Genomic DNA, 19,085 nt, shown 5'->3' with positions numbered 1-19,085 from the left:
ATATAAAACTTTATTTTTTTGTGAAGAATCAACAACAAGTGGGACACAATCATGAAGTGGAACGACATTTATTGGATATTTCAAACTTTTTTAACAAATCAAAAACGGAAAAATTGGGCGTGCAAAATTATTCAGCCCCCTTAAGTTAATACTTTGTAGCGCCACCTTTTGCTGCGATTACAGCTGTAAGTCGCTTGGGGTATGTCTCTATCAGTTTTGCACATTGAGAGACTGAAATATTTTCCCATTCCTCCTTGCAAAACAGCTCGAGCTCAGTGACGTTGGATGGAGAGCATTTGTGAACAGCAGTTTTCAGTTCTTTCCACAGATTCTCGATTGGATTCAGGTCTGGACTTTGACTTGGCCATTCTAACACCTGGATATGTTTATTTTTGAACCATTCCATTGTAGATTTTGCTTTATGTTTTGGATCATTGTCTTGTTGGAAGACAAATCTCCATCCCAGTCTCAGGTCTTTTGCAGACTCCATCAGGTTCTTCCAGAATGGCCCTGTATTTGGCTCCATCCATCTTCCCATCAATTTTAACCATCTTCCCTGTCCCTGCTGAAGAAAAGCAGGCCCAAACCATGATGCTGCCACCACCATGTTTGACAGTGGGGATGGTGTGTTCAGCTGTGTTGCTTTTACGCCAAACATAACGTTTTGCATTGTTGCCAAAAAGTTCAATTTTGGTTTCATCTGACCAGAGCACCTTCTTCCACATGTTTGGTGTGTCTCCCAGGTGGCTTGTGGCAAACTTTAAACAACACTTTTTATGGATATCTTTAAGAAATGGCTTTCTTCTTGCCACTCTTCCATAAAGGCCAGATTTGTGCAATATACGACTGATTGTTGTCCTATGGACAGAGTCTCCCACCTCAGCTGTAGATCTCTGCAGTTCATCCAGAGTGATCATGGGCCTCTTGGCTGCATCTCTGATCAGTCTTCTCCTTGTATGAGCTGAAAGTTTAGAGGGACGGCCAGGTCTTGGTAGATTTGCAGTGGTCTGATACTCCTTCCATTTCAATATTATCGCTTGCACAGTGCTCCTTGGAATGTTTAAAGCTTGGGAAATCTTTTTGTATCCAAATCCGGCTTTAAACTTCTTCACAACAGTATATCGGACCTGCCTGGTGTTTTCCTTGTTCTTCATGATGCTCTCTGCGCTTTTAACGGACCTCTGAGACTATCACAGTGCAGGTGCATTTATACGGAGACTTGATTACACACAGGTGGATTGTATTTATCATCATTAGTCATTTAGGTCAACATTGGATCATTCAGAGATCCTCACTGAACTTCTGGAGAGAGTTTGCTGCACTGAAAGTAAAGGGGCTGAATAATTTTGCACGCCCAATTTTTCAGTTTTTGATTTGTTAAAAAAGTTTGAAATATCCAATAAATGTCGTTCCACTTCATGATTGTGTCCCATTTGTTGTTGATTCTTCACAAAAAAATACAGTTTTATATCTTTATGTTTGAAGCCTGAAATGTGGCAAAAGGTCGCAAAGTTCAAGGGGGCCGAATACTTTCGCAAGGCACTGTATGCACAAACACAGTGCAAATGTACAACTGGAATGATATGTAAACATGACACGCATCAAGAACACAAGCCTGCTCTAGCTCACAACTACTGTACCCCTCCACCCTATAGACCAGGTCAAACCAAACCTCTGCAGCATCCCTGAAGACCAGGATCATAGTGCATAATGTTTGGTTCTCTCCCGCTGTTCATCTTTACAGAATGTCACAAAGAAATAAAAAGGAGAAACCAATAAAAGGCTGATTATATTTACTCGGCGCACATACTTTCAGAAACTGGGATCATGGTTTGAGATCACTCTTCCATAAATAGATACATCAATGGAAACAAACGTAGCAGTACATGCACAACCTGTGCCATGACGCAATAAAGACCCTAGAAAACAACTTAATACTTCACTTTATAAAAACACATTTCCAACCACAACCAAAAGACCCAACAGACATTTAGACAGACGATTGTTGCACTTACTTTGTTTTTGATCATTGGTGTCTCACATTATGGCCAACTCAATACAATGGACCAGCTCTGCCTGAGACACAATGGCAAAAATCCTCCAGCCAAGAGGCCAGTGGACAGACAAAAAGGCCAGCTGGTTGTGCTATGGTCAGTGTGAGCTAAGTGGTATTGCCATACAGTACTTACATTCTCACCTACACTCTCAAAGATATGTGATCAGTGGGGAAAGGTCAGTTGAATTGGGCTACCACAGGTGTCTCCCGAATATCCGAGATGATGTTGTTGCTGTCTTTTTGGAGAGCTTGAGGAAGGAAAGAAAGAAAGAAAGAAAGAAAGAAAGAAAGAAATAAAGAAAGAAAGAAAGAAAGAAAGAAAAAGGATACCAGTGTTAAAGGGAGAAACAGAAAGTACAATATAAAGTGCATGAAAGTCTATACCCAGTAAGTAGGGATACCAGTAGCACCCATACAGTACCTCCAGCCACCTCTGTCCTCTGTTGTGCTGTATCCTGGGACTCGATGAGCAGCTCCTGCAGCAGGTTATGTTTGTACAGCTGGCCCACCAGCTCACTCTGCAGATGCTACTTCACAAAGTTCACCAGGAAGTGCATCACTGTCTTGGGCACACTGCAGACACACAAGTCCTAAGACACACAGTTAGCTAACACACCAGGACAGGCAAGGCTCAACTCAACTCACCACTAACTGAATATATAAATAACACCCCTAGGTGCCCTGGTCTCTGAACGGTCCTGAACGCTCTTGCGGACGATGAGGAAGTAGCAGTTAATGAGGCGTTGGATGACCTCAGTCTCTCTGCTCCCGGGTACTCAGCTTGCGGGACACCAGCACCGCCTGGCAAACAGAGAAGGGGTCAGATGTTACAAAATGTCACAGATTTAATTTGATACAGTGATGCTCTACAGGCTAGCGCTGGGTCAGTTCTGACTGCTGATTCCACTACTCATGGGCCTGGCCCTTCACAGGGCTGCTGAAACCTGCCACTTGTGCATTCTCCTCTGCCATTTTCTCATTCTTCCAGTACTTCTCTCCATCCTGCCAGCCCTAAAATAGGTGGAATGAGGGGTTCAATTCAGTTTGCCTGTTCTAGTAACATGTTAAAAGTCATTCAAGAAAATGTCACAACTGGCTTAGTGAAATTCCTTAAAAGTGAAGTCCATACTGGCATGAAAAGACAGCATCACACTCGTGCCCTCTGGTCAACATTAGGCTCATCTACATGCATGAAAGCAGAACATATGCTTTGAGTTGAGACAGAATTACCTGTTGACAGATGCTGAGACCTGAGCAGCATCAGTGAATTCTGGGTGCTTTGTGTTGATGTAAGCAAGCTCAATTTGAACCAAGTTGTGGACCTGCTCGGAATCATCCACAAACACCGACAGACGGCCAGTAAGGAATAGCATTAAATTGTAGAATAATTACATTCAGTAAGATCTGTATTCATTTCTTTTTTTAAAAGTAAATCACAAAAATGAACTGTCTTACCATGTCATTAGTAATGGGCAAGCGCTTCCTGAGTAAACTAGTCACCACCTCCACAATGGAGTGGTGCAGCCTGGGAAACCAAAGGAGCTCCTGACAAACACACAGCATGCCAGAATACAATTATATTACAATTTGCTTCAGGGTTGTCATAGCTTTAAGTGAATGTTTTGTAGTATGTGTTGTGCAGTGTGTAGCGTACCGGTGTGCTGTAGGAGGAGCAGTGCTGGATGCTCCTCTGTAGCTCCTCGTGGACCAGCTCCGCACAGCGCTGGCTGGGATCCTCCAGGCGCTTGATCTGCCTCTTCACTAGCAGCTCAAAGGAAATCTCAGGCACAAAGAAGGTCGGTTGCGGACCCTGAACACCATACACACAAAGCCCTCTGTTAACATAACTCATGTGCTTCTATACATCCATTAGCTTTAATGGAAAACTATTCAAAAGATCTGTTTAACCTACACACAGACAATTCAATTGGAGCTGATATGAGATTGGAGCTGGTGGTTATTATTGTAGCATTGCGGATTGCAGTGAGAATGTCAAGCTCCGTTAAGCCCCCCAGGGGATCGATAGACTGAAGAGTGAGGCCAAAGGTCTCATGGAATATGTAGCAGATACGAGCCCCTCTGCAGCTGACAAGAGAGGAGGACAGAGGAAGCCGTATCAGTGGCGGTGTGTGAGGGATGTCAACTTCAGATGCAGTCAGTAAGACTGAGTCAATACTTGCTTCACATGCTTGAGGAAATCAATAAATCAGTGAGTGGTACAAGAGCTATTGAAATGAAGCTGCAAAATATGAAATGCCAATTCATGAACACCTACAAAGTTACAATGAGCCCAAGAAATACAATAAACGCCTGCAACATTTACCTGGAGCTAACTCTGCAGATAGCACTAATGGGTGATTTGAAAAGTCAGTCAATCAAACAATAATATAATAATACATTAAGTAAAAATATTTATTTAATTTACAATCTGTAGAAACTATGACAATAGAAAGCTTCAGACGTTTTGTGAAACAGCACAGCACAGTTTAACAAAATATGGCAAATAGAACTGGATGGTCTTCAGGGATAGACGGGAGGGGTTGAGAGTAGCTGAAGGATGGGATTAAAAACAAAACAAACGATAACTAGTGTAAAGTACATTGTGTCCATAAAATGTCGAATTTTAAGTATTGCTGTCCATTAGTTTACTCCAATTAGGGGAGGGGTAGTAGGGTCAGGGGAAAATAATAAAGGAAAATATATTATATACACACACAGTACCAGTCAAAAGGTTTGGACACATCTACTCATTCAAGGGTTTTTCTTTATTTTTACATTGTAGAATAGAAGACATCAAAACTATGAAATTACACATGGAATCATGTACAAAGCTGCCATCAAGGCAAAGGGTGGCTACTTTGAAGACTCTCAAATATCAAATATATTTAGATGTGTTTAACGTGTTTTTGGTTACTATATGATTCTATATGTGTTATTTCATAGTTTTGATGCCTTCACTATTATTCTACAATGTGGTGTTAGGTTCTTATTTTTCAGAGTAAATACCTCACGGACACTAGGGAAGCGTAACCAAGTTTAATTCTTACCAAAGGGTCTTAACAGCTGTAATTCAGACAACAAAACATTTCTCACCATCACAGGTATATACACTTGAAGTCGGAAGTTTACATACACCTTAGCCAACTACATTTAAACTCAGGTTTTCACAATTCCTGACATTTAATCCTAGTAATAATTCCCCGTCTTAGGTCAGTTAGGATGACCACTTTATTTTAAGAATGTGAAATGTCAGAATAATAGTAGAGAGAATTACTTATTTCAGCTTTAATTTCTTTCATCACATTCCCAAGTGGGTCAGAAGTTTACATACACTCAATTAGTATTTGGTAGCATTGTTTTTAAATTGTTGAACTTGGGTCAAACGTTTCAGGTAGCCTTCCACAAGCTTCCCACAATAAGTTGGGTGAATTTTGGCCCATTCCTCCTGACAGAGTTGGTGTAACTGAGTCAGGTGTGTAGGCCTCCTTGCTCGCAAACACTTTTTCAGTTCTGCCAACAACATTTCTATAGGATTGAGGTCAGGGCTTTGTGATGGCCACTTCAATACCTTGACTTTGTAGTCCTTAAGCCATTTTGCCACAACTTTGGAAGTATGCTTGGGGTCATTATCCATTTGGAAGACCCATTGGTGACCAAGCTTTAACTTCCTGACTGAGGTCTTGAGATGTTGCTTCAATAAATCCACATAAATGTACCAGTCCCTCCTGCACCAAAGCACCCCCACAACATGATGCTGCCACCCCTGTGTCAAGAATCCCGCCGAAGGGCCTCCCGGGTGGCGCAGTGGTTAAGGGCGCTGTACTGCAGCGCCAGCTGTGCCATCAGAGTCCTGGGTTCGCGCCCAGGCTCTGTCGTAACCGGCCGCGACCGGGAGGTCCGTGGGGCGACGCACAATTGGCCTAGCGTCGCCCGGGTTAGGGAGGGCTTGGTCGGTAGGGGTGTCCTTGTCTCATCGCGCACCAGCGACTCCTGTGGCGGGCTGGGCGCAGTGTACGCTAGCCAAGGTGGCCAGGTGCACGGTGTTTCCTCCGGCGCATTGGTGCGGCTGGCTTCCGGGTTGGATGTGCGCTGTGTTAAAGAAGCAGCGGCTTGGTTGGTTGTGTATCGGAGGACGCATGACTTTCAACCTTCGTCTCTCCCGAGCCCGTACGGGAGTTGTAGCGATGAGACAAGATAGTAGCTACTACACAATTGGATACTACGAAATTGGGGATAAAAAGGGGTAAAATTCCCAAAAAAAAAAAAAAAAAGAAAAGAAAAAAAAAACAAACAAAAAAAAAAGAATCCCGCCGAAGATGGTGCCTCTTCCTGTTCGGGCGGCGCTCGTCGTCGCCGGCCTACTAGCTGCCACCGATCCCATTTTCTGTTGCATTTAGTGTTGTCTGATTAGTTTCACCTGTTTCTTGTTTAGGTTTTGGGCTATTTAAACCCAGTAGGCCCGCCGGCTTTTGTGCGGGCTTGTTTTTCTGTATTTGGTGTGTGTGATTTTTGTGGATTTTATTTCCCGAACCGTTTCGTCCTGTTTGTTTTGCACTGGGTCTTTTAGCGCCCGTGTGTGTGGCGTTGACCAATACTCTGTTGATTTGGGAATAAATATATCCCCGTATCTAACTACCCTGCTCTCTGCGCCTGACTCCTCCACGCACTACTTCTAGAAGTCCTGGCACCCCGTGCTTCCTGGTTGGGATGGTGTTCTTCGGCTTGCAAGCCTCCCCCTTTTTCCTCCAAACATAACGGTGGTCATTATGGCCAAACAGTTCTATATTTGTTTCATCAAACCAGAGGACATTTCTCCAGAAAGTACGATCTTTGTCCCAATGTGCAGATGCAAAACTGTAGTCTGGCTTTTTTATGGCTGTTTTGGAGCAGTGGCTTCTTCCTTGCTGACGGCCTTTCAGGTTATGTCGATTAAGGATTTGTTTTACTGTGGATATAGATACATTTGTGCCTGTTTCCTCCAGCATCTTCACAAGGTCCTTTGCTGTTGTTCTGGGATTGATTTGCACTTTTCGAACCAAAGTATGTTCATCTCTAGGAACGCGTCTCCTTCCTGAGCAGTATGGTGGCTGCGTGGTCCCATGGTGTTTATACTTGCGTACTAATGTTTGTACAGATGAACGTGGTACCTTCAGGTGTTTGGAAATTGCTCCCAATGATGAATCAGACTTGTGGAGGTCTGCACATTTTTTTCTGAGGTCTTGACTGATTCCTTTAGATTATCCCATGATGTCAAGCAAAGATGCACTGAGTTTGAAGGTAGGCCTTGAAATACATCCACAGGTACACCTCCAATTGACTCAAATGATGTCAATTAGCCTATCAGAAGCTTCTAAAGCCATGACATCATTTTCTGGAATTTTCCAAGCTGTTTAAAGGCAAAGTCAACTTAGTGTATGTAAACTTCTGACCCACTGGAATTGTGATACAGGGAATTATCAGTGAAATAATCTGTCTGTAAACAATTGTTGGAAAAATGACTTGTGTCATGCACAAAGTAGATGTCCTAACCGACTTGCCAAAACTATAGTTTGTTAACAAGAAATTTGTGGAGTGGTTGAAAAGCGAGTTTTAATGACTCCAACCTAAATGTATGTAAACTTCCGACTTCAACTGTATATCCCACTTAAGACACTCCTCCTTCTCTCCAATCCAACCCTTATTATTCCCTTCAGGGGATCTGACCTCATCTCCTGACCACAACCCCTCCTTCACCTAATCCACAGATGTCCATCTGCCTCCCCTATAGCAATCCTTTGATCTCCTCCCATGCACCCAGCACATTCCACAGCCACTCTTGTCTTTCTACAGATCTCACTCCTTTATATACTATGCGTCTGATCTATCATGTCTTTAATATCTCAATGTTCAAAGTATCGAAGTATCGCAGCTGTGCAGCATCTAGATGGTTGGTAGATATTTGGTGGTCAATGATTGCGAGTCGCTCCAATACAATATAAAATACTGAAAGATGACTGCTGCCTGGATAAAGTAGCCTAAAGCAGTTGAACTACTCACAGCTCAGATGTCTGGATGTGCGTGGCGGTGCCCTCGATGGTGTTGCAGTAGTCGCTGGCAAATTTGGTGACAATCTGCAGCAGGGTGGTGCTATGGTCCTCTACTGGCTGGCCGTAGCTGCTGAGCCAGGCCTGGTATTGGGCACCTAGCACGTCACACGGGTCTTCAACTCCGGCAGGCAGTCCCGGATGTAGAGCATGAGGAAGTGGCTCAGGGTGTGGGCCAGGTAGCGAGACCCGCAGCGGGAGGCCAGAGACGGGTAGTGGCACTGGAGGAAGGCCTGCTCATCCCACGCCATGTCCTCTATGCTCTTCTGGGTGTTGACATCATGCTGGCTCCTAGAGGGGAGAAACATGGAGAGTGACACCTGGAGTTAGAGAAGACTTCACAGTGGCTCTGCGTGATCAAATAGTCACCAGTTAGCTACAGCATAGCAGGAAATAATACACCTCAATTACAGGATGAAGCACTTTTGAAATGGCCGTTACTATATCTGTAACATTTCTTTAAAACACTAATCCTCAGCACTCTGGGGGAGTTTGCTAGCCTACTGACTCCAGACAGCCTTCCCTGTGAGTTGCTATGATTGACTCAGCTCAGTGAAATTGCTTCAGAAAATGACTTAACATTTCAGCCTCTGAGGAGTGAATATGTCGTTTTTTGGGAATCTTGCAACCTTGGTGAAAAATCACTCACATAACTCATACATCAGCCCTGTGCTGGAAACCAATGAGCAAGACATGGCACACATATTTCAGCAGGATGTGTGAGATCCTAATATCGATCTCAAAGTGGGGAGACAGAAATCTTTAATTGCTGAATGATTGTTTGGCAGATGCAACTAAATTGAGCTGGTGAATAGCATTGGAACATTTGTTGTTTATAGTTTTAAGGTCTCTGAGGGTACCAGAGTTAATTTAACGACACAAATGACTCAGATCCATCATACTCAGTCTGATAGATGTGGTACAATGATCACATTTTTATATGCCATCTTTCACTGCTATGGAGCTGCATATTTTTAAGCATTGTGGTGAATTCATCCAGTAAAAATGTTAGATAAGTTATAGGCATATGATATAGACAAACCTGTTGACCACTCCCACAATTCCAAGCTGCATTGGAATGACCCGACACAGTAAGGCCTCCAGAGCGTCTGTCCCTGCGTCCATCAGGTCCAGCTTACTGAACACCAGCAGTGTTCTACAGCCTGTAAGACACACATGGGCACAAAAGCTGGGTAAAGACAAGCTCCTTTTGTCCATGGCTCTCATATACAGTGGGGAAAACAAGTATTTGATTCACTGTCAATTTTGCAGGTTTTCCTACTTACAAAGCATGTAGAGGTCTGTAATTTTTTATCATAGGTACATTTCAACTGTGAGAGACGGAATCTAAAACAAAAATCCAGAAAATCACATTGTATGATTTTTAAGTAATTAATTTGCATTTTATTGCATGACATAAGTATTTGATCACCTACCAACCAATAAGAATTCCGGCTCTCACAGACCTGTTAGTTTTTCTTTAAGAAGCCCTCCTGTTCTCCACTCATTACCTGTATTAACTGCACATGTTTGAACTCGTTACCTGTATAAAAGACACCTGTCCACACACTCAATCAAACAGACTCCAGCCTCTCCACAATGGCCAAGACCAGAGAGCTGTGTAAAGACATCAGGGCTAAATTGTAGCCCTGCACAAGGCTGGGATGGACTACAGGACAAGAGGCAAGCAGCTTGGTGAGAAGGCAACAACTGTTGGCGCAATTATTTGAAAATGGAAGAAGTTCAAGATGACGGTCAATCACCATCGGTTTGGGGCTCCATGCAAGATCTCACCTCGTGGGGCATCAATGATCATGAGGAAGGTGAGGGATCAGCCCAGAACTACACGGCAGGACCTGGTCAATGACCTGAAGAGAGCTGGGACCACAGTCTCAAAGAAAACCATTAGAAACACACTACACCGTCATGGATTAAAATCCTGCAGCGCACGCAAGGTCCCCCTGCTCAAGCCAGCACATGTCCAGGACCGTCTGAAGTTTGCCAATGACCCTCTGGATGATCCAGAGGAGGAATGGGAGAAGGTCATGTGGTCTGATGAGACAAAAATAGAGCTTTTTGGTCTAAACTCCACTCGCCGTGTTTGGAGGAAGAAGAAGGATGAGTACAACCCCAAGAACACCATCCCAACCGTGAAGCATGGAGGTGGAAACATCATTCCTTGGGGATGCTTTTCTGCAAAGGGGACAGGACGACTGCACCGTATTGAGGGGAGGATGGATGGGGCCATGTATCGCGAGATCTTGGCCAACAACCTCCTTCCCTCAGTAAGAGCATTGAAGATGGGTCGTGGCTGGGTCTTCCAGCATGACAACGACCCGAAAAACACAGCCAGGGCAACTAAGGAGTGGCTCCGTAAGAAGCATCTCAAGGTCCTGGAGTGGTCTAGCCAGTCTCCAGACCTGGACCCAAAAGAAAATCTTTGGAGGGAGCTGAAAGTCTGTATTGCCCAGAGACAGCCCCGAAACCTGAAGGATCTGGAGAAGGTCTGTATGGAGGAGTGAGCCAAAATCCCTGCTGCAGTGTGTGCAAACCTGGTCAAGAACTACAGGAAATGTATTATCTCTGTAATTGCAGACAAAGGTTTCTGTACCAAATATTAAGGTCTGCTTTTTTGATGTATCAAATATGTCATGCAATAAAATGCTAATTAATTACTGAAAAATCATACAATGTGATTTTCGGGATTTTTGTTTTAGATTCTGTCTCTCACAGTTGAAGTGTACCTATGATAAAACATTATAGACCTCTACATGCTTTGTAAGTAGGAAAACCTGCTAAATCAGCAGTGTATCAAATACTTGTTCTCCCCACTGTACATACATACCCACAATATTTGAATGGCAGTTCATTATGTCCTCTAAAATGTATTGTGCATTTAGGAGTCACTTATCTTAAAGTTCACTGAGGTCAAACCTAAAAAGTAACATTGACCAGGTTTACTGATATTTATTTCAATGAACAAACAATACATATACACTGAAAAGACATGCAATGAGAAATGAAGCAGCATAAGTGTACAGTATGCCTCAGCATCTGGGTCGACATCGCTTTGCCAATTTAATGGCATCAGAGGTGGCCAAGTCAGAGTTGGCAGGAGACACAGAGGATAAGGGAGTTGGGGTTGGAGATGAAGGATAGGATCATGTTTTGGACTTGAGCTTCTGTCCTCTGGCTAGTCTCCAACTGGAACCTTGTACATCAACAATAAATAAATAACTCTACAATACTGTAAATAAATATATTTGTTTTCTATGAGTAATGGTATTTATTTTACCATGAGGAACATCATAGTTCTGCATATTCAAGTAAGTGGGATTAATACACTGGTTGGTATTACCTTGGTTATTCCTGGCAAATCAACCAGTGTGAGATTGAGGACATGAGGAGAGAAAATCTTCAAATAGATGGGCTCAGGGCTGATTCCCTAGGGGTCACAAGAGGAAATACAGATGGCGATAGAGAAGCAGATAAATTAAATCAGTAGCTCATAAACTAGAGATAAGCCATATTTACCCACAACTATTTATCCAAAACTTGTTGCCTCCCAAGCTATGTTCAGTCTCTTCTTCAATCTCCTTGCGAATCTCCAGGAAATCTGAGAAAATCTATAATTCAAAAAGAGAGATGGAATACTGAAATATCGACTTCACCAACACCACCTAGAAGCATGACATTAGGAGATACAGTGTGTTTGAGACCACCTAAAGCGAGACCGATTCAAGACCAAGTCCGGAGCAAATAGAGTCCGAGTCAAGCCCAAGACCGGAGGGGAGTCAAGATCGAGACCAGAAAAATGCGAGTCCATTTCGAGACCATGATTGTAATTGTCAAATCACCACCATAATTAAGAGTTCAAAATGTCCAGTATTTCTGTGTTCATATTTCAGAACAACATATGGATTCTTTAGACATTCAGAAAAGTGCAAAAAATGCATACTGAGGGAAATTATTACTAACCCAAAACACAGTGGGGAACAACGGGTCTTCAACGCCTTCAGAGAGGGGCTAAGGATTTATAAAATAATTATTACTGACCCAAAACACAGTGGGGAACAACGGGTCTTCGACGTCTTCAGAGAGGGGATAAGGATTTATAAAATAATTATTACTAACCCACAACACAGTGGGGAACAACGGGTCTTCGACGTCTTCAGAGAGGGGATAAGGATTTATAAAATAATTATTACTAACCCAAAACACAGTGGGGAACAACGGGTCTTCAACGCCTTCAGAGAGGGGATAAGGATTTATAAGATAATTATTACTAACCCAAAACACAGTGGGGAACAACGGGTCTTCGACGTCTTCAGAGAGGGGATAAGGATTCATAAAATAATTATTACTAACCCAAAACACAGTGGGGAACAACGGGTCTTCGACCCCTTCAGAGAGGGGCTAAGGATTTATAAAATAATGATTATAATAATAATAATTACAACAAAAACTGAAGCGATTAACACTGAAGAGAAGAAAAATATCTAATCAAGGTTTTTCTTTGCTGGTCTCTGGGGAGATAGCTCGCTAGATTTAAGTTAGTCATTGGCTAGGTCATCAGAAGCTAGATAAAGGCATCTTCCATTGAACTGCATTAGGGCCAAATGTTGAGTGACAGTTAAATCAACCAATCACATTTTGACTTAATGTCTGCCTTCTTGAAGGCCAACATGTCACTGCACAACAGCAAGCAGTAGTTATCCCACAGTCTACCTAGCTAGCTTTTGTTGTCGACTAGTATTTTCCCAACAATGCTTGTCATGGAACGTTGATTCAAATATAACTTATTTTTAAAACCTCCTATAAAGTTGGTTTTGTAGTGTAAACTGGGAATTTAATATTTTTTGACTGATATTATGATTTTGTTTAATTTTTTCAAAGTAGTTCATTATTATGTCCGAGTTCATGGTCTACTTATCGTTTAAGATCATGCTGTGTGTGACTGCTGCCTTTCAATCAGCCCTATGCAGTGGTGCCTGGAGAAGTGGGTATACTTTAATTTAGGCAAAAAGTTCCCGCCAAGCGAAGGAAAAGAACCCTGTGTGAAAACTCCGGTTTCCCTATGAGTTCTCCTACAGATTTTCACTCTCAAACATTTTTTTTAATAGAAAAAATACCAAACTTTGATGATCTAAGTACACAACAATACTTAAACCACATCAATATGATGGGGTGGGCCTGCCAGGGTTCCCCAGTGAGTGGGCCTCTGTCCACCCACGCCCATCCATGTCTACGCCCCTGATGCAAACAGGCATGATGACAATTGCGCATTACAAATAGCCTACTAACCAACACTTCGGACAAGGCCTTCCGAGTGGCGCAGCAGTCTAAGGCAATGCATCGCAGTGCTTGAGGCGTCACGACAGAGTCGGGTTCGATCTCGGGCTATGTCGCAGCAGGCCGCAACCCGGAGACGGCGCACAATTGGCCCAGCGTCGTATGGGTTAGGGGAGGGTTTGGCTGGCCGGGATGTCCTTGTCCCATCACGCTCTAGCGACTCCTCGCAGTGGCATGCACACTGACACAGTCGCCAGTTGTACGGTGTTTCCTCCAACACAATGGTGTGGCTGGCTTCCAGGTTATGCGAGCAGTGCGGCTTGGCTGTGTCGTGTTTCAGAGGATGCATGGCTCTCTACCAATTGGATATCACAAAATTGGGGAGAAAAAGGGGTAAAAAGTTATTTTAAATGTGTTATTTATTTTTTCTAAATAAATAAATACAAAACTTTTTCAATACCTGGTTTGCATACCCTAGTAAGAATTTACTGGTAGATATCAAAAATGTAAACGTCTTTATTACCCTACCGGCTACCGATGTCATTCTTCTGTGAGCTGCTCCATGTCAAAACCAGTTGAGAGCTGCACACCCTTGCTGCCTGCAGATTATATTCCTCTGTAACTAAACTGTGTGGCGCATGAATATATTTCACGTGCTTTGCGACTGTGTAGGCTACTGTGCTTGTTCTCTATTGTACTATATAATTGATACTGTTAAGTCATATACTGCCACTACACTACTCAAATCAACTTTGATACACATCAATAGAGATTAAGGAGTATAAGCAATGCCCACTGAAAAACAAGTGCGTATACGGTTTTTAACTGCATATACCCTACACGGCATAACTGGCCCTTTGTGTTTGACAAAAAGTACACTCTCCTACATAAATGCACTGGTCTTGCAGTTGCTGTCCTTTCAGAATCACAAACCTGTCACACTGCGCAAACATGTCTATAATAAACGCTGTTAAGATAATCATGTTTCAAGAACGGAGTGTATATATTTAGCCTGGCGAAGCGGTTTTATGTGCTGACTGACTGGAAGCTGATAATTTAGTTTTTTACTCCACTGGTCTCGGGAAGAAATTACGAGTCCTCACTGTCCGAGAACGAGTCAAGACGGAGTACAACTATATTCGACAAGACCGAGATGCACAATATGTGGTCTCGAGACCTGTCTAGTGTACTACAACACTGGACATACAAGTACCAAGACTCTCAGACAATGCAATGCTGTTCTACAAATATGGAAACCCTCACAAAGTGCATTGCAAAACAGCTAAATAGACGTGCATAGCGAATGATGGCGTCACATACCTGGTTCTTGCTGTGAAGGAATGTGCCCCATTCCTCAGCCTTGATCCCTTGACAAAATATAAAGGAATGAGTATAGAAGGCAATATGACAGAGACAGAGTTTGTAAATTGATGTGATGATTAGACAGAGTATGTAAATTGATGTGATGATTAGACAGAGTAAATGAAAAATGATGAGGATCACAAGACGATATTAAGACGAATAACAACACAACAGGTCCATGCAGATAAACTATGGAATTAAAGACCTGGGTAGGTGTTTTTGCGTTTTGTTTTACCCCATTTCCTGAGAAAAGCAGTGAAGGGAAAGTAAATATAATGTTAGAAAAGAGAAACAAAATCTCTGAAAGATTTTTATCCAGTGAGTGAAACTACATGCATGCGAGATAGAAACGTGGAACCTAACCGTTCAGACCACAGTCCTACCTACAGGTTATGGACAATTTGCTCTTTTAGTTTGCCCAGTAAGTTTCTTCTAGGAGAAAGCAACAACTACTAGCCACTTTAAACAATGCCACTTAATATCATGTTTACATACCCTACATTACTCATCTCATATGTACAGTGGGGCAAAACATTATTTAGTCAGCCACCAATTGTGCAAGTTCTGCCACTTAAAAAGATGAGAGAGGCCTGTAATTTTCATCATAGGTACACTTCAACTATGACAGACAAAATGAGAAAAAACATCCAGAAAATCATATTGTGGGATTTTTAATGATTTTATTTGCAAATTATGGTGGAAAATAAGTATTTGGTCAATAACAAAAGTTTATCTCAATACTTTGTTATATACCCTTTGTTGGCAATCCCAGAGGTCAAACGTTTTCTGTAAGTCTTCACAAAGTTTTCACACACTGTTGCTGGTATTTTGGCCCATTCCTCCATGCAGATCTCCTCTAGAACAGTGATGTTTTGGGGCTGTTGCTGGGCAACATGGACTTTCAACTCCCTCCAAAGATTTTCTATGGGGTTGAGATCTGGAGACTGGCAAGCCCACTCCAGGACCTTGAAATGCTTCTTACGAAGCCACTCCTTCATTGCCCGGGCGGTGTGTTTGGGATCATTGTCATGCTGAAAGACCCAGCCACGTTTCATCTTCAACGCCCTTGCTGATGGAAGGAGGTTTTCACTCAAAATCTCACAATACATGGCCCCATTCATTCTTTCCTTTACACGGATCAGTCGTCCTGGTCCCATTGCAGAAAAACAGCCCCAAAGCATGATGTTTCCACCCCCATGCTTCACAGGAGGTATGGTGTTCTTTGGATGCAACTCAGCATTCTTTGTCCTCCAAACACGACGAATTGAGTTTTTACCAAAAAGTTATATTTTGGTTTCATCTGACCATTTGACATTCTCCCAATCTTCTTCTGGATCATCCAAATTCTCTCTAGCAAACTTCAGACGGGCCTGGACATGTACTGGCTTAAGCAGGGGGACACGTCTGGCACTGCAGGATTTGAGTCCCTGGCGGCGTAGTGTGTTACTGATGGTAGGCTTTGTTACTTTGGTCCCAGCTCTCTGCAGGTCATTCACTAGGTAACCCCCATGTGGTTCTGGGATTTTTGCTCACCTTGTGATCATTTTGACCCCACGGGGTGAGATCTTGCGTGGAGCCCCAGATCGAAGGAGATTATCAGTGGTCTTGTATGTCTTCCATTTCCTAATAATTGCTCCCACAGTTGATTTCTTCAAACCAAGTTGCTTACCTATTGCAGATTCAGTCTTCCCAGCCTGGTGCAGGTCTACAATTTTGTTTCTGGTGTCCTTTGACAGCTCTTTGGTCTTGGCCATAGTGGAGTTTGGAGTGTGACTGTTTGAGGTTGTGGACAGGTGTCCTTTATGCTGATAACAAGTTCAAACAGGTGCCATTAATACAGGTAACGAGTGGAGGACAGAGGAGCCTCTTAAAGAAGAAGTTACAGATCTGTGAGAGCCAGAAATCTTGCTTGTTTGTAGGTGACCAAATACTTATTTTCCACCATAATTTGCAATTAAATTCATAAAAAATCCTACAATGTGATTTTCTGGATTTTTTTTCCTCATTTTGTCTGTCATAGTTGAAGTGTACCTATGATGAAATTTACAGGCCTCTCTCATCTTTTTAAGTGGGAGAACTTGCATAATTGATGGCTGACTAAATACTTTTTTGCCCCACTGTATATCTCACTAGGTCAGGGTATTTAAGTCTCCATATATCCACTAATTCCAATAAATCCATGACATTAATTATTTCCTGAAGTGCCTGAGGGTGATAGTTTGTAGTGTGATTTCCTTTCCGGTCCATAGAGGTATTTAAGACCGTATTAAAATCTCCCACCATAATAACAGAGTCTGCTGTTGCTTGTAGAGTTGATCAATTCTTACAGTGCCTTGCGAAAGTATTCGGCCCCCTTGAACTTTGCGACCTTTTGCCACATTTCAGGCTTCAAACATAAAGATATAAAACTGTATTTTTTTGTGAAGAATCAACAACAAGTTAGACACAATCATGAAGTGGAACGACATTTATTGGATATTTCAAACTTTTTTAACAAATCAAAAACTGAAAAATTGGGCGTGCAAAATTATTCAGCCCCCTTAAGTTAATACTTTGTAGCGCCACCTTTTGCTGCGATTACAGCTGTAAGTCGCTTGGGGTATGTCTCTATCAGTTTTGCACATCGAGAGACTGACATTTTTTCCCATTCCTCCTTGCAAAACAGCTCGAGCTCAGTGAGGTTGGATGGAGAGCATTTGTTACCAGCAGTTTTCAGTTCTTTCCACAGATTCTCGATTGGATTCAGGTCTGGACTTTGACTTGGCCATTCTAACACCTGGATATGTTTATTTTTGAACCATTCCATTGTAGATTTTGCTTTATGTTTTGGATCATTGTCTTGTTGGAAGACAAATCTCCGTCCCAGTCTCAGGTCTTTTGCAGACTCCATCATTCTTCCAGAATGGTCCTGTATTTGTCTCCATCCATCTTCCCATCAATTTTAACCATCTTCCATGTCCCTGCTGAAGAAAAGCAGGCCCAAACCATGATGCTGCCACCGCCATGTTTGACAGTGGGGATGGTGTGTTCAGGGTGATGAGCTGTGTTGCTTTTACGCCAAACATAATGTTTTGCATTGTTGCCAAAAAGTTCAATTTTGGTTTCATCTGACCAGAGCACCTTCTTCCACATGTTTGGTGTGTCTCCCAGGTGGCTTGTGGCAAACTTTAAACAACACTTTTTATGGATATCTTTAAGAAATGGCTTTCTTCTTGCCACTCTTCCATAAAGGCCAGATTTGTGCAATATACGACTGATTGTTGTCCTATGGACAGAGTCTCCCACCTCAGCTGTAGATCTCTGCATCCAGAGTGATCATGGGCCTCTTGGCTGCATCTCTGATCAGTCTTCTCCTTGTATGAGCTGAAAGTTTAGAGGGACGGCCAGGTCTTGGTAGATTTGCAGTGGTCTGATACTCCTTCCATTTCAATATTATCGCTTGCACAGTGCTCCTTGGAATGTTTAAAGCTTGGGAAATCTTTTTGTATCCAAATCCGGCTTTAAACTTCTTCACAACAGTATCTCGGACCTGCCTGGTGTGTTCCTTGTTCTTCATGATGCTCTCTGCGCTTTTAACGGACCTCTGAGACTATCACAGTGCAGGTGCATTTATACGGAGACTTGATTACACACAGGTGGATTGTATTTATCATCATTAGTCATTTAGGTAAACATTGGATCATTCAGAGATCCTCACTGAACTTCTGGAGAGAGTTTGCTGCACTGAAAGTAAAGGGGCTGAATAATTTTGCACGCCCAATTTTTCAGTTTTTGATTTGTTAAAAAAGTTTGAAATATCCAATAAATGTCGTTCCACTTCATGATTGTGTCTCACTTGTTGTTGATTCTTCACAAAAAAATACAGTTTTATATCTTTATGTTTGAAGCCTGAAATGTGGCAAAAGGTCGCAAAGTTCAAGGGGGCCGAATACTTTCGCAAGGCACTGTATATTTATTTTCAAAGAATCTTGGATCATCATTATTCGGACCGTATAGGTTAATAAGCCTTATCTATTTATTGTCCCAAAACATATTTAAAATAATCCATCTACCTTGAGGATCTGTTTGGACAATTTGCACATTTGGATCAAGATTACTGTTAATTAAAACCATCACCCCTTTTGAATTTCTTTGCCCATGGGAGAAATATATTTCCCCCCCAGTTCTTTTTCCACAAAACTTAATCTAAAATTGTTGAATGGGTTTCTTGTAAACAATAGATATTATATTCCTTCTCTTTTAGCCAGGTAAATACTGATCGTCTTTTCTTATTATCTGCTAGGCCATTAAAA

The 19,085-nt window shown here is 42.4% G+C and overlaps 1 pseudogene; it reads right to left on the bottom strand.

The window, feature by feature from the left end:
- Nucleotides 1-1,499: 1,499 nt before the first annotated feature.
- Nucleotides 1,500-11,516, bottom strand: LOC110526216 (annotated as a pseudogene).
- Between the last annotated feature and the right edge of the window lie 7,569 nt (nt 11,517-19,085).

Source organism: Oncorhynchus mykiss, chromosome 6, assembly GCF_013265735.2.
Source record: "Oncorhynchus mykiss isolate Arlee chromosome 6, USDA_OmykA_1.1, whole genome shotgun sequence".
NCBI lineage: Eukaryota > Metazoa > Chordata > Actinopteri > Salmoniformes > Salmonidae > Oncorhynchus > Oncorhynchus mykiss.
The sequence above is the reverse complement of the archived record's forward strand: the minus strand, read 5'-3'. Positions and strand labels throughout refer to the sequence as shown.